Genomic DNA, 15,320 nt, shown 5'->3' on the forward strand with positions numbered 1-15,320 from the left:
CAAAAAACAAGGCTGAAGGAATTGATGGCATACCGATTGACATATTTTAACAAACAGACACTGCTCTGGATGTGCTCACTAAGATGTGCCAAGAAATCTGGAGGAAAGCCACCTGACCAACTGACTGGAAGAGATTGATATTTGTTCCCATTCCAACAGAGTGTGGAAATTATTGAATAACATCATTAATATCACATGCAAGCAAGATTCTGCTGAAAATTACCAAAAAATGAGTGGAACAACATGTCAGAAAACTGCTAGATGTGCAGTCTGGGTTTAGACGAGGCCATGGCACTAGAGATATTATCGCTAATGTTAGATGGATCTTGCCAGAAAGTAGAAAGTATCAGAGGAGTGTCTGTGTTTTGTTGACTATGGAAAGGCATTTGACTGTGTGGATCATAACAAACTGTGGCTGACTCTGAGAAAATGGTAATCCTAGAGCATTTGATTGTGCTTATGTGAAAACTATACTTGAACAAGGAGGCAGTCATCAGAACAGAGCAAGGAGACAGTGCATGGTTCAAAATCAGGAAGGATGTCTGTCAGGGATGTATTCTGTCTCCATACTTTTTTATTCTGGATACAGAACAGATCATCTGAGAGGCTGGGCTGTATGAGGAGGAGTGTGGCATCAGAATTGAAAGAAGATTCATCAACAACCTGTGTTATGCAGATGACACAACGCTGCTTGCTGAAACTGAGGAGGAAACTGAAGCACTTGCTGCAAAAGGTCAAGGACAGCAGCCTTCAGTATGGATTGAAGCTCAACATCAAGAAAATAAAGATTCTCACCACTGGGTGAACTGACAGCATCATAATGGATGGTGAAGAAACTGAGACTGTTAACAGTTTTAGTTTGCTTGGCTCTACAATCAACACTATTGGTATCAGCAGCCAGGATATCAAAAACAAATTGCATTGGGAAAGTCAGCTGTCAGGGACTTCTCCAGAGTACTGAAGAGCAACGACATCAACTGGATGTCTGCCTTATCCAGGCAGGCCATAGGGTGCTATGTGTCAGAGAGCTAGACAATGACTTGAGATAATAGAGAGTTGATGCCTTTGAGTTATGGTGTTGGAGAAGAGTGTTGAATATACAATGGCCTGCTATGAGAAGAAACAAGTTTGTCCTGGAAAAAATGAAACTGGGTTGCTCGTTGGAAGTAAGGATTATGAAGCTTCATCTGACATACTTTGCACATGTTGTAAGAAGGGACATAATATTTGGGACTGTGGAGGGACAGCGCAAGAGAGGAAGATCCTCTATGAGATGGATTGCTTCAGTGATTGGGGTAATGGGGTTGGATGAGTCAGAGAAGGTGAGGTTGGCACAGGATAAAGTAGGGTTAGGGATCTTGTACATAGAGTTGCTGTGAGTCACAAGCGACTTGACAGCACATAACAACAACATATATGTTTCACATGAGCACAATTAAGTGTTCTGGGATTTACAATCTTTTCAGTGTTAGCCACAATTGTTATGATCCACTCAGTCATATACCTTTTCTCAATCAAGAAAGCACAATTAAACATCTTTCTGGTATTCTTCGCTTTAAGCTAAGATACATTTGACAACAATTATACCCCATATGCTATGGCCTCTTTTGAATTTAATTTGATTTTCTCATTTTCCTGTCAATACACTATTCATTTTAAAATAATCTTCAGTAAGATTTTACTTTGGAAGGAGGAGTGGCATCCACTTCCATAATAGCTTGCCTCTGGAAACCCTATGAACCTGGAGAGAGCAAGAAAGACACCCAAGCACTGAGGACTCTCCCTCTTAGCGTTGCTATCAGTGCAAGAAAGACACCCAAGCGTCGAGGACTCTCCTTCATAGGGTCGCTATGAGTCGCCTGCTACTTGATGGCACTTAACAACAACAACAAGATTTTGAGTGTAATATTAATTATGTTGTTCAATAATTTCCACAGTCTATTGGATAACCTTTTTGTTTGTATTTCTTCCAGTTAGTTGGTGAGGTATACCTTTCATATTTTTTGGCAGAGACTGGTGAGCTCTTCAAGAGTTGCCTAAGTTTCCTGAAACACTTTAATTGGTATTCCATCAATCCTGGGGTCTTATTTTTGCCAATGTCTTCAGTGCAGCCTGGACTTCTTTCTTAAGTAAAGTTGGCTCTAGATGATATGCTACTTCCTAAAATGATTCAGCGTCCACTAATTCTTTTCGGTACAAAACCTCTGTGTATTCCTTCTATAGTCTTCATTTTTTTTAAATTGGTTTTCTTACAAAGTTTGTATACATTGTGTTTCGCATTATTCTTCATTCACAATGTGTTTCATACAATTATTCTCATACATTATGTTTTAGAAAATGAATCACCCTTGTACTTTGTCCATCATTACGTTGTCTTTTCACCTAGATTCTTCCAATTTCCTTCTCCCTTGCCTCCACTCACCAAACAGTGCTGCCCTTTGGTTTTACCCCTACCCATCCTCACTCCTCTGCTGCCCCCACCACTGAGTTTCCTTACATGTCTTACTAGTAATTCTTCTCTTTTTGTAATAATGGTCTAATGTGGTATTTGTCCTGTCTTTTGTGCCAAGAAATCTGGAGGACTACCACCTGGCCAACTGAATGGAAGAAATCTATGTTTGTTCCCATTCAAAAGAAAGGTGATCTGACAGAGTGTGGAAATTATCAAACACTATCATTATTAAACAACATCATTAATATCATATGCAAGCAAGATTCTGATGAAAATTACCAAACAAGACTTGAGCAGCACATCAACAGAGTACTGTCAGAAGTGCAGGCTGGTTTTAAAAGAGGTCATGATACTAGGGATATTATAGCTAATGCTTTATGGATCTTGACTGAAAGCAGGGAGTACGAAAAGAATGTCTATCTGTGTTTCTTTGTGCAGAGACATTTGACTGTGTAAAACAACAAACAGTGGCTAACTCTCAGAAGAATGGAAATCCCAGAACACATGATCATGCTTATGAAAAACCTATACTTGGACCAAGAAGAAGTCATCAAAACAGAGCAGGGAAACACTGCATGGTTCCAAGTTGGGAAGGGTGTGTGTGCATCAGGGATATGTCCTATCTCCATACATTTTCACCCTATATGCAGAACAGACTATCCAGGAGGCTGGGCTCTATGAGGAGAAATGTGGCATCAGGATTGGAGGTAGACTCATCAATAATCTGTGTTATGCAAATGACACAACCCTGCTTCCTGAAACTGAGGAAGACCGAAGCGCTTGCTGCAGAACTCAAGGATTCCAGGCTTCAATATGCATTGAAGCTCAACATCAAGAAAACAGATTCTAAAAAAAAAAAATAAAGAAAACAGATTCTCACCACTGGGCTGGATAGCAGCACCATGATAGATGAAGAGATTGACATTGTTAACAGCTTCAGTTTGCTTGGCTCAACAATCAACACTTGGTATCAGCAGCCAGTAAATCAAAAGACAAAATGCATTGGGAAAGTCTGCTATCAGAGACCTGTCCAAACTACTGAAGATCAACGATGTCAGTCTGGAGATTAAGATGCGTCAGGCCATGGTCTTTGCAATTATTTGCTATGTGTCAGAAAGCTGGACAATGACTAAGGATGATAAAAGGAGAATTGAAACCTTTGAGCTGTTTTTCTGGGGAAGAGTATTAAATATGCCATGAACTGCTATGAGAACAAACAGGTTCATCCTAAAGAGAGTGAAACCAGAATTCTTCTTGGAGGCAAGGATTCTGAAGCTTCATCTGACATACTTTGGACAGGTTGCAAGGCAGAATCAGTCACTGGACAATGCAGGAGAGACAGACCTCTGATGAGATGGATTGATTCAGTGACTGGAGTTATGGAGGTAGGTGTGTCAGAGACAGTGAGATTGGCACAGGATAAAGCAGTGTTTAGGGCTGTTGTACATAGGGTCGTATGGGTTGCAGGTGACTTGGCACACAACAACAACATCTTTTGGTGTTTTCTTCCTAATTCAAGATTTTTCCTACAAAATTCTTTAGAATTACAGCTCAAGACAGGATTTGTTCTTCAGTTCTGTCAGCTGAAGAAATGTTAAGTGGTTTCTTCCTTTGTGGTTTTCTAAATCTAGCTCCCTGTACATTTCATTATAATACTTAAGCTGTCCCTTGCAATCTTCTGTTCAGCTTTCTTATTTCAGCATTCTTTTCTATTGTATTAGATTCTTTTTGTTTCAATGAAAGTTTTAGAATTTCTCATGGCATTGACTTTGATAATTTCTTCTCCATCTTGTAAAGTCTTTTAACTTTTTTCCTGGATGATGTACTTAATGTGATTCCACAACTCATCTGCTCTTCAGTCATTAGTGTTCAATGTGTCAAATCTAATGATGATTTTCAAATTCAGTTGGTATACACTGAAGGTCATAATTTGGTTCTCTTGGGTCTGTTTTTATTCTCTTCAACTTCAATTTGAACTTGTATATGAATGAGAGAATAAGGACCAATGATTTTGATTTATGGTATTGGAGAAGAGTAGGGAATATTCCATAGACTGCAAAAAAGAATGAACAAATATGTCTGGGAGAAAGCACAGCCAGAGTGCTCCTTGTAGGCAAGGGTAACTGTTTCATCTTGTGTACTTTGGGCATCTTTTCTTAGGAAAGGCTATTCTTTGGAGCTCTGGTGGCCTGCTGGTAAGAATCTGTATTGCAATCCCAAAGACACAGAGTGCACATCTACGAAATGTTCAATGGAAGAAGGGTGGACAATCTCCCCCTGCTCTATTTATTGCCTCTGAAAGCCTTCAGTAAGTCAGCTCTGAGTTGCTTCCAACTCAACAGCACACAACAATATTCCTTGGAAAGGGACATCATGCTTGGAAAGATGATAGGTCAGTGAAGGGGAGATTCACACATGATTGTAGCTATGGACTCAAGACTATCACAGATGATTAGAATGACACAGAATAGGACAGGGTTTTCAGATCAGGGTTGTTATGAGTCAGTCTCAACTCAACAGCACCTAACAACAACCATAGTTGATGGTCTCTTCCATAGTCAACCCCTGGTCTCATTCTAATGGACTACACAAGAATCAAATTCACTACATTGGAAAAGAAACATTGGAGAAGCTCAGTCTGTGGGAACACCAGCAAAATCAAATTTATGGGGAGACTATCTTAAATTGGAGTATGACCATTGCTGCTCTGAGATGTAACAACAATATCAAACTAAATGATGATAACACGCCTTTGGAGGCAAAGATGAGAGTTCATAAAGAAGCCTCAAAATCACCTCACCATTCCAGGGTAATAAGGTAGCGCCATGTATCCCTCAATGACCCATGTTCTGTGTTCTGCTTCTATGTTTCTGCTTCCCCTTGCTTAGAATATAAACCCTGTTGCATGGATCCCAAATTGGCTGCTAGAGCTCCAGCCATTAATTCTTGCTAGCTAGGAAGTAAGCGGTGTTCCTCAATCGCTATTAGTTGGCTCCAAGGCCTTAAGAAACTTAATTCCTTTAATTACTATACCTGTTTTCCCATGCAATCTGTCAAGTTCCTTATTTTCTAATATATTCCCTCTGTTAGAATAGCATTAAATGGGCCCCATCCAAGATAGGACTCTACATCCTGGTAGCATGATCATACAAACAGGAATTGACTCTAGAACTGACCTTTAAATATCCCATTTTCCCATTGGTGCTTTGGATAGGAGCTTTTTGGAGAATTCAGAAGATAATTGCTTTTCTTCTGCTTCAGAAGGGCTGACTTTGATGTAATGCTGTTCTGTCTGCAGGTTTAATTTAGCTCTTTTGTCTGCATTAAACTCACTGGAAACTATCTTTTGTGTGGTGCCAAACACATCACATGGCTGGCCCTTTCTGGCTGAATTTAGACTTGCCCTTTCAGCTAAGGATTCGGGGATGTTCTGCTGGCCTGGGTCAGCAAAGATGACTTCCCTCTCCCTTGGGATCCTCTTTGGAACATCAGGTAATATGAATCAACCACTGGGTGTCAGCATTGCTTTGTCCAATTATAAGGAAAAAACTTATTTGTGTGCCTAGGGAGCTGTTTATGCAGTAACTTCTGGGCTCTAAAATGAGCACGATTACAATTTACAGTCTCTTGACTTTTAACATTAGCCAAAGGAGATCAGTTTTTCCTCTACATTTGAACTCTTCCAATTCATTTAGATTTCAGTGCAAGAACTAACCATCTTTATGTCAGTTGCTGTACTGTGGTGGCTTGAGTATCACTGTGATGTTGGACACAGTGGATAGATTTCATCAGAAATCCCAGACAAACAAGGCACATTAAATGGAGGATCTAGATATCTACATTTGAGAAAACTATCAGTGAAAACCTTAAGAAAAGCAGCAGAACACTTTTCTACATGATGCCAGAAGATGAGCTCCTCAATTTGAGGCCAAAGTGTGACTGTTGTTGTTGTTGTTGTTAGACACCTTTGAATTAGAACTGACTCATAGCTGACCCTCCAGGGAGCTTTCAGAGGCTGTCAATTGCATGGGAGTAGATTGCTTATCTTTCTCCAGAGGAGCGGCTAATGGTTTTGAACCACCTGCCTTTGGGTTGACACAGCAACTCCTTACCCACGAAGTTACCCGAGCTCAATCAAGGTATATCTCGAGAAGAGATATATATCCTCAAATAGTCAATCATAATCATGTGGAAGGAGGAAAGCTTTTTGAGATCTTCATTTACTGATGCGTTATGGCTCAAGTTAAGAAGAAATAGCTATAAAAATATCAATAATCAGAACAATAAATATGAAAAGTATGAATCTAGGAATACTTGAAACTGTCAAAAATTAAATTAAATACATAAATATTGATATGTTAAGCACCATTGAGCTAGAATGGGCTCATATTGACTATTTTTGGCTTGGATAAATATATGCTCTAGTATGGCAGGATTGACGAAGTGGTATAGCACTGTAGTCATTATCATCAAGATCCTAAAATGCACTGTTGTCCGTGATAGGATAATACCCATACGTCTATCAAAAAGACCAGTTCGTACTAATACTATTAAACAAATCTCCGTATCATTCATTTAGACAAAAGAAGAAAAGAAATTAAAGATTTTTTTAACTTCTGCATCCTGAAATTGATCAAGAACACAATTAAGATGAATTGATAAAGACTGGTGATTGGAAGACAAACATTAGAAACCAAAAAGGGATAAATAACTGGAAAATATAGTCTTGGTCACAGAAACGCTGCAGACCATATAGGATTTCTCAAGACTTATTAATTTCAAATACATTTTACAAATGATGTCTATACACATGGACATTTCCAGATGGAATCCACAAGAATTAAATCAATTACATCTGTAGAAAGATATGAAGAACAAATCATATTATCAGTCAGAGTAAAACCAAAGGATACCTGTAGAAAAAGCCACTAGCTACTTAGACAAAAAGTCAAGCTGAAGTTGAAAATTTGAAAAAAAAATGCAATGAGAACTAAAATACTACATTTAGTATATTCTACTTGAATTTAGAAACCATCTCAAGAACAGATTGAACACTAATATACACTAATGATCACAGATAAAATAAGTTATGAGATTATATAAAAATGAAAGCAAAAGGTAATTAAATAGACAGGAAATAAAGGAAATGCTACTATGGATATACATGTTCTTAAATGCATAGTGGCAGAAGAAAATGTGAACTAAAAGAACTGAACAAATGCTCTTGTTGGAAATAAAATAGTATAATAAAGTATTCAAAAACCTGAAGTTAGGAAATTAAGAGAAAAGACATATTTAGCATTTATATTGACATCACTGGAAAAAAAATTAAGCTTAGGATGCAATTTTGAAGGATTCTATGGGAAAAATATTGAATGGTACTGGATGTATCTAGAGACCATGAAAAGAAAACACAGGGTCATTGTGTCCAAAAGAATGAGTTGGCACACAACCACTCCAGGAGACAAGTGATGAGGAATTGATAGTGTTAATAGGAGAAGACCATGCTGTACTGAAGACATTTGTAAAAACAAAGAAACAAATAAACAAACAAACAAACGCCAAGAAATGACATAATATAAATTAACATATTTCAACAAACAGTTGTAGTGCCGAAAACTCTCACTCGTCTATGCCAAGAAATGTGGGAGACAGTTACTTGCACAATCAATTGGAAGAGATCTATAAATGTGCCCATTTCAAAGAAAGATGATCCAGCAGAATACAGAATGTATGAAACAACATCATTATATTACGTGCATATAATACTATACTGAATGTAATTTAGAAACCATTACAGGAATATATCAAAAAGGAACTGCCAGAAATTCAGAAAATGAAATGAGGCATATCAGGGATAATACTAGATGGGTCTTAACTGAAAGCAGAAAATACAGGAAAGATGTTTACTTTTGTTTTCTTGATTATGTTAAGGCATCCATCTATGTATATCATAACAAATTATGGCTAACACCATGAAGAGTGGAAATTACAGAACAAAATTTTTATCACCTAAAACCTGAACACAAACCAAGAATCAGTGACTTCAACAGAACAAAAAGATGATTGTTTTTGTTGTTATTGTTAGGTGTCATCTAGTCGAGTGTGACTCATAAGAACAAAAGATCTGAACCTTGTTTTATCCTGTACCATCCTCACACTTCCTGACACACAAGAGCCCACTATGTAGTCACTGGATCAATCCACCTGGTCGAAGGTCTCCCTCTACTTCACCAACACTCCAGCGTTCCCACCACTACATCCTTCTCCAAGGAATAGCAACTCAAGAGCACTCCAACTGTACCCTCTCCAAGACATATTTGTTTGTTCTTTTGTTTGTCTATGGAATGTTCGGTGCTCTTCTCCAACACCACAGCTCAAAGACATCTATTCTTCTCTCATCCTTATTCACTATCCAGGTCTCAGATGCATAGCAAATGATTGAAAAGACTATGGCCTGAATCAGACATACCTTAGTCCTCAAACTGGCATCATTGCTTCTTATAATTTGAAGAGGTCCCTAACTGCAGACTTTCCCAGTGCAATGAGACTCCTTATTTTCTGACTGCTGATACCAAAAGTGTTAATTGTGGATTCAAGCAAGGTAAGCTCTTGACAATTTCAATCTCCTCTCCATCCATCATGATGCTACCTATTGGACCAATGGTAAGAATCTTTGTTTTCTTGACATCAAACTGCAATCCATACCAAAGGTTGCATTCCTTGATCTTCTGCAAGAAGTGTTTCAAGTCTTCCTCACTTTCAGCAAGCAAGGTTGTGTCATCTGCATAACAAAGGTTATTGATGAGTCTCCCTTAAATCTTGATGTCACACTCATCTTTACAGAATTTGACTTCTCGAATATTTTGCTTAGTATACAGATTAAATAGGCTGTTGGTTTTGCTGTTATGTGCCATCAAGTCGCTTATGACTCACAGTGACCATATGTACAACAGCACTATACCCTGTTCTATCCTGTGCCAATCTTATTATCTCTGACACACCTACCATCATTATCCCAGTCACTGAATCAATCCATCTTATCAAGGGTCTTCCTCTCTTGTACTGTCCCTCCACCCTCCTAAGTATGATGGCCCTCTCCAAGGACTGGTCCCTCCTTGCAAAGTGCCCAAAATGTGTCAGATGAAGCTTCAGAACTGTTGCCTCCAAGGAGCAGTCTTATATCACCCTTTCCAGGACAAACTTGGTTTTTTTTCCTTGCCTTCTGTGGTATATCCAATAGTCTTTTTCAGCACCACAGTTCAAAAGCATCAATTCTCCTTCTATCATCCCTAGTAATTGTCCATCTTTCTTATGCATAGCAATTAATTGCAAAGATTATGGCTTGAATCAGTTGCATCTTAGTCTCCAGATTGACATCATTGCTCTTCAGTACTTTGGAGAGTTCATGGACAGCAGACTTTCCCAGTGCAATTTGTCTTTTAATTTCCTGTCTGCTGGTACCAAGAGCCAAGCAAACTCAGTTGTTAATAATCTCAATCTCTTCATCATCTATTATGATGCTGCCATTGGCGATAATCTTCATTTTATTGATGTTAAGTTTCAACCCATACTTAAGGCTGCAGTCCTTGATTAAGTAGGTATGGAGGCAGAATACAACTCTGACACCCTCCCTTCTTAATTTTAAACCATCCAGTGTTCCCCTGCTCCGTTCGCACAAGAGCCTCCTGGTCTGAGTATAGGTTTCACATGAGCACAATTAAGTGTTCTAGAACTCTCATTCTTCTCAATGTCAGCCAGAACTTGTTATGATCCACACAGTCAAATGCCTTTGCATAATCAATAAAGCATAAATATACATTATTCTGGTATTTTTTACTTTCAGTCAGGATCCATCTGATATCAGCAATTATGTCCCTGGTGCCTCCGACTCTTCTAAATCCTGCTTGAACTTCTGGGAGTTCTCTATCCTATGTACTGTTCCAGCTGTCTTTGAATGATCTTCAGCAGTATTTTGCTTGCATGTAATATTAATGACATTGTCCAATAATTTCTGCATTCTATTGGATCACCTTTCTTGAAAATGGGGACAAATATGGAACTCTTCCAATCCATATGCTAGACAGCTGTCCTCCACATTTTCTGGCACAGACTGGTGAGTACATCCAAGGCTGTGTCTGTTTGGTATACCATAGATTCCCGGGGCTTTATTTTTTGCCAATACCTTCAATGAACAAAATTATAAGGTGGGTTTAATCAGGAAAATTTTATCAGAGTTGTTCCATTTCACTATGTTTAACATATTCAATCTATAAACTGAGTAAATAACCAAAGAAAGTGGCAAGGTACTAGGACTAGAGGGAGAATCATTAACAACTGGTGATATGCTGATGGCATGTGTTGCTTCCTGAAGAGGACTTGAAGTACTTACTTAAGAAGATTAGATACTATAGCCTTTAATATGGATTACATCTCAACATCTCAAGTTGGCATAGTTTACATGCCAAAGAAAACCAAATTCCAATAAGCAGTGTCCTAATAAATGTAGAAATTGTCAAGGATTTAATTTTACTTGAATTAGCCATGAAGGGAATTAGCCTTCAAGAACTAAAACACATATGGCAGTGGGCAACTCTGCTGCAAAAGTCCCTTACAGATGTTAAAAGCAATGTTATTTTCAGTTGCCTCAGAGGCATATGAAAATTAGACAATGAATAAGGAAAATCATAAATCAGGTGATGCCTTTGAAATGTGTTGGCAAAAATACTGAACATACAAAAAAAAATAAATACTGAATATACCAAAAATTGCTAGTTGTTGTTGCTGCTATGTCCCATTGAGTTGTGACTCATAGTGACCCTATGTACAAGAGCTCTGAATCTATATTAGAAGAAATATAGGCAGAATGTTCCTGTAAGAAGGATGGTAAGATTTTCTCTCTTATCAGGAGAGACAAGTCTCAGAAAAAGGAAATTGTGTTGTTAGGTGCTATTGGTTCAACTATAACTGACAGCAACTCTGTGAACGATAGATTTGAACCTTGCCCAACTCTGTACAATCCTATACAATGTCCATCACCCTCAAGCCTGATTGTTAACAGTTACTGTGTCAATCTATCTAACAGAGGGCCTTTTTCTGCTTCAAAGATAATCTTTTCATTTTCCGAGCACAATGTCTCTTTATAATGACCGGCCATTTCTGACAATATTCCCAGTTTGGGGGACAGTTTTATAATCTGCACCACTAAGATGCACCCTGGCTACACTTTCTTCAAAATACATTTGTTCTTTTGGCAGTCGATAGTATATTCAGTACCCTTCTCCAACACAATCCAAAGGCTTTCACTCTCCTTCAATCTTTTTCATTGTGCAACTTCCAGATACGTAGGAAGCATGAAAATACTTGGCTCAGGTTCACCTTACTATTTAAAAAAACCCCCTTGTTCTATAAGCTTCTGGTCTAAGTACAACCTTCACAGGAGTCCAGCTAAGGGTTTTTGGATTTCCATTCCAACGAAAAAGACATTGTAGTTAGTAAAGTAAAAGATCAGTACAAGAGGGAAAAAACTCTCAGTGAAACGGATGTAACAAAGTGATCATAAGGAAGGGTTCAAACATAGCAATTGCTGTGACAAAGGTATAGGATCAGGGCGTGTTTTGTTCTATTGTATATAAAGTTGCTATTGTCTTGATGCCAACTCAAGATCACTAAATAACAACCACAACAAGTGCCTGGCCTGTATTACTGCAAACATTCCCACTTTCCATTTTTTATCCATCCAGTTTATCCTTTACAAAGTTAAAAATAGTGCTACAATTTACTAATTTATATGATAATGAATCCCCTGTCACTAGAGATATAGAAATTAAAAAAAATAAAACACATAACGGGAACTTTCGACTTTTCTAAAGAACACACATACGTGCGGGTGCACACACACACACCCACCCCAAGGTAGTTGGATTAACTGTCCGGTAATTGCTCCTAATGAGGGAATTGGTGATTAATGAGGGTTAAATGGTAGATATCTCACCTTCCATGTACCTGGTTTGATTGCTAGGCAATGCAACTGACACATAGCCATGATCGTGTTCTGAGTGGTGTGCTGCTATGATGCCAAGTAAGTTTCAGTAGATCGTCTACACTAAAATGAACTAGGAATAAAAGCTTGGCTGCCTACTTCTAAAAAGCAGCCAGTGAAAATGCTATGGATAACAATGTTCCAATTTGCAATCAATCATGGGGGTGATGCAGCATTTCAGTCTGTAGTGCAGGGCATCGCCTTAAAGTAGAGCCAACTTGATGGCAGTTAACAACAATAACAAACACCGCTTTGCTGTCAGGGGAGGAGAAAAGATTTTTCTAAAACACATACTTGACTTTATCATTTCCCTGCTTGAGAACTTTCAGCAACTCCCTTCTTCTATTTCAGGGAAAATGCAAACTGCTTAGCTTGGCAAGCAGGGCTGTCTACAAGCTGGATGCTCCCCAATGTCCAGTCTCAACTCCTATCTCAAACATCAGTCTTCTGTAAGAATGAACTTTCCCGAAGAAATTACCACACTCCTGATGCTTTTGCTTATTATGCTAGAGCATCTTCTTCATCCTTCTCTACCCAAGACACTACTGCTCATTCTTCTAGAGCCTCGTAAAAATATCTTGCTGGTAACTTTCCTAAATCTAAACTTAATTTTCTTTCTGTAGGCAACTAGAGCACACAATTAAGCCCACAATTTGTCCTACTATGTCCAAATCCTTTGTGATGTATCCCTCCTCATTAGATTACAAACTGCTTTAGGACTGGGACTTTGTATTATCTATGGCTACTTTTCTATCAGGTTGTAGTGGTTGTAGTTGTATTGTGGTTGTTGTGGGCTGCCTAGTCACCTGCGACTCAGAATAACCCTATGTACAATAGCTCTGAATCCTGCCCTATCCTGATACAATCTCACTGTCTCTGACACACACGCCCTGTTACCTCAGTTACTGTGTCAATCCATCTCATCCAGGATCTCTCTTTCTGCACTGTCCTTCAATCTTCCCAAGCATGATGTCCTTCTCCAAGGACTGGCTCCTTCTGACAACATGCCCTAAGTATATGAGATGGAGCTTCAAAATTCTTGCCCCCTAGGAGCAGCTTGGTTTCACTCACTCCAGGACAGATCTGCTTGTTTTCTTGGCAATCCAGGGTATTGTCAAAGTTCTTCTCCACTGCTACAACTTAAAAGGCACCCTTTCTTCTTCCATTGTCCTTAGTCATTGTCCAGCTCTCTGATATGTAGCAAGCAATTGTATTTGGATCAGACACACCTTAGTCTCTACACTGATATCCTAACTCTTCAGCACTACACTATGCAGAGGAAAATGGGCAGATATTCCTAATGTAATTAATCTTTTGATTTTCTGATTGGTGGTACCAAGATTGTTGATTGTGAAATCAAGCAAGCTGAAACTGTTAACAATTTCAATCTCTTCTCCATCTGTGATGGTGCTGCCACTTGGTCCAGTGGTGAGAATCATTGTTTTCTTGATGTTGAGCTTCAATCCATATTGAAGACTACAGTCTTTGACCTTCTGCAGCAAACTCCTTAGGTCCTCCTCAGTTTCAGCAAGCAAGGTTGTGTCATCTACATAATGTAGGTTGTTAATTTGTCTTCCTCCAGTCCTGATGCCATATTCATGCTCATAAAATCCAGCCTCCTGAATGAACAGGTATGACGGTAGGATCCATCTCTGACACACGCTTTCCTGATTTTGAAACCAGTTTCAGGTATGAAAGTCATCACTTTATAAATGTTATGTTTGTTTGGGGGGGTTTGGTTTGTTTTTTGGGTTTTTTTTTAAATCAAACTAAACTGCACCCATGAGGTTGTTAAGGGTTTTCTGCCAAATCTACAATGTCATTTGCAGACATTCTCTGTTCACCATCTGAGTTTCAATCATTTTTGCTCAGAGCTCTCCAAACTTCTGTCATTCCCTTCCTCCTTGATGAATTTAACATACTTGTGAACCACACAGGACTACTTTTTTTAAAAATTATTTTTTCCTTATAATCACATGCCTCTGAAAACTGTACGAACTTTGATAAATGATGATAGTTATAGAAAGACTTCAGGACTTTTGTTCATAGAGTTGCTATGAATCGTGCTCAACTCAATGGCAATGAACAACAACAACAACATAGTCACTTATTTTTTTTCAGATAAATTTGTTTTAAAAGGAAAACTTAAATTACTGGCATAATTGTGTCTCTGATTAGAAAAAGAAAACAGCTAGAAACATAAATACAATGGAAAAAAATGCTATTACGTTCTAGCTAGACAATCTTGCCTGCTGTGGTAGCCACACCTTCAAACTTATATTCAGTCCTGCATCTGTGACTCTTTCCACATGTCTTTGAGTTTCTTTCATTAAAAAGGCAAAGCCATTTCTCCATCCCTTGTTTTTTAATTCAGCTATATGACTTGCCCTTGCCAATACTATATTAGTAGATTTAACACATGTAGAGGCAAAAAAAAAGCTTCTGTGTGACTGGGTTTGCTTCTCAGCAATGACAACATGCTGGGATCATGTCAGAAATACTTGAGACAGAGCCTAGCTGCGGCAGCCTGGAGCCAGATGACGATCTAACCGCTGGACCTGAGAGCAAGCCCACACTGAGAACAAAGGAGCCACTGTCCTCAGTGTCTGACCTGCAGATTCCTGAGCTCAAGAAAAGTTTATTGATGAAAAGGAATGAGATTTTACAAATATTTGTTATATATATTATTTGACAACAAAGAACTTTTCTATTTGACAGTCACCAGGCATCTATCAGTTTGTCTTCCTGTGGTGGTTTCTGAGTTCTTATGATGCTGGAATCTCTGCCACTGGTATTTCAAGCACGAGCAGGGTCATCCATGGTAGA

Source organism: Elephantulus edwardii, unplaced genomic scaffold (assembly GCF_000299155.1).
Source record: "Elephantulus edwardii isolate Elephantulus edwardi_28Jun2011 unplaced genomic scaffold, EleEdw1.0 scaffold00149, whole genome shotgun sequence".
Lineage (NCBI taxonomy): Eukaryota > Metazoa > Chordata > Mammalia > Macroscelidea > Macroscelididae > Elephantulus > Elephantulus edwardii.